Here is a 2,054-nt window from a genome sequence, read left to right on the forward strand (position 1 = left end):
CAGAAAAGCAGCAACACCAGAGATGGAGATAGAGATAAGGACATAGAGAGAGGAAGCAACTAAGGGGTCTGGACTCATGCAAAGAGAAAGGCTGGGTGTGGCAGCCAGGAGGCAGGCTCACAAAATGTACCCTTTGGTTGTTTATATTATTATATATTCCTGAGCGTTTCTTTGTACAGCATCCCTTCCCCTCCCCCCCCCAAACAAACAAACAAACAAAAAAAAACTGCGAGCAGCGCAGAGAATTATCCTCTTGGGTGGTGTCTAAGCCTCTGCGGAGGCAAATCCAGCAATCATCTGAGCCATCAGAAACACCGCCATGACTGTCGGCAAGAGCAGCAAGATTCTACAGCACATCACTACAGGTACATCTTGCAAGACAGCTGGATCTTCATCGGCACCTTTAAGGCTTTTGACAAACACATGAACTTGGTAATCTGTGACTGTGATGAATTCAGGAAGATCAAGCCCAAAAATTGAAAACAAGCAGAAAGGGATTGATGACAGTAAAGTGGCCTCCTCCCAAAGATACTTCCCAAGTACCACTTGCTGGACCTGCAGGAAGCCCAGGGATTGGTAGGGCCAGGGGCAGAGGTACTCCATCTGCTGTTCCAGTGCCCCAGGCTCCTGCAGGACTTGCTGAGCCAGAATAAGGAGTTAGTGGGCCTTCCCAACAGGTGATGAACCCACAAGGAAGAGGCACTGTTGCAACTGCTGTGGCTGCTGTCACAGCCAGCATAGCAGGGGCCCCCACCCAGTACCCACCTGGCCTTGCATGTATGGGCCAAGGGGAATCCCATCCAAGCATGATGGGTACTCCTCCTGGTATGAGGCCTCCCATGGGAATCCCCCCTGAACCAGGAACTCCAATGTGTATGCTCCCTCCAGGGATGAGGTGACCTTCCCCAGGGATGAGAGAGCTCCCTCCCCCAGGAATGCACCCACCAAGGCTCTAGACTCATCTTGGCCTTCTTCAGCTCCTGCCTGTGTCCTGTAAGGCTGTACATAGTCCTTGTGTTTCCTGAAAAACTAGTTTCCTGCAAAACTAGTTTGTAATAAACTCTTAAAATAATATACATTAAAAAACAAACAAACAGAGAATGGAAGCAAATACTGTTGAATGATCATCCACAGGTGAGATTGTAATCATTGAAATGAAACGATGGTGTAAAGCTGATGTTCTCCCATGTAAAGTGTCACTCAGTTCACAATAAAAACTTACAAAACAGTAAAATAAAACAACATATCTACTGGAGAAGAGGTTTCTTGTAGAGCCTTTGCAATGTGTAAGACCTTAAGTGGAATACAGAGCCTCATCAATAACTTTCTAAGAGGGAAAATTCCCACTTGAAATGACAAACAGAGCAGCCTGGAGCAGCTAAAGGAATGGAAGATCTTCCTGAAAGAAAAACCAGCAGAGAAAAATAAAAACAAAAATGTCAGTTTGATTGGCTACTCCAAGAACAAGCATGTTGTTTTCCGGAGAGCAATCAAGGCAAGCAATCAAGTCCCTTCAGGACAAACTGCCTCCCAAGACTGAAACACAATGGGACTACACAAGCAGGCATATGTAGCTGATCTACTACCATGTTGGTCTACTGGTGAGTGGAAGTGGGGTAAAAGCAGCAATGAAGAGGTGGGCTGAGTTTGACCAAGTTACATAGAACCCATCTATCTGGAGTATGGTGAGACCTGGTTGGCCCAAAGTACGGTGAGACCTGGGGACTCCTGAGCCGATAGACAAGGACATGGTCATGGAGGGCCACAACTGAGAGTCAAGTGTCCAGCTGATATGAAGTGAGGAGATATGCACAAGGAAGCCCAAACTTGCAGATAGTGCCTATTGTGCCTAGTTTCAATGGCTGGATGTTCAGAACCTGACTAGAGGAAGGAAAAGAGGGAAAAAAAAGAAACAAACAAACAAATAAAACAACACTTTTTTTTTGTTTTTTAAGAAAACAAGTGTAAATCACTACAATATAATTAACTTGATTTATACTTATGGATGTAGTAGCTTAAAATACCAATCGAGAAGGAAAGAATCATTACAGCAA

The 2,054-nt window shown here is 45.1% G+C and overlaps 1 pseudogene; it reads left to right on the top strand.

Annotated features, from left to right (window-relative positions):
* The first annotated feature begins 319 nt into the window (after window positions 1-319).
* LOC102839741 lies at window positions 320-956 on the top strand (annotated as a pseudogene).
* Window positions 957-2,054: the final 1,098 nt, after the last annotated feature.

The sequence above is a fragment of the Chrysochloris asiatica genome, unplaced genomic scaffold, assembly GCF_000296735.1.
Source record: "Chrysochloris asiatica unplaced genomic scaffold, ChrAsi1.0 scaffold00126, whole genome shotgun sequence".
In the NCBI taxonomy this organism is placed as follows: Eukaryota; Metazoa; Chordata; class Mammalia; order Afrosoricida; family Chrysochloridae; genus Chrysochloris; species Chrysochloris asiatica.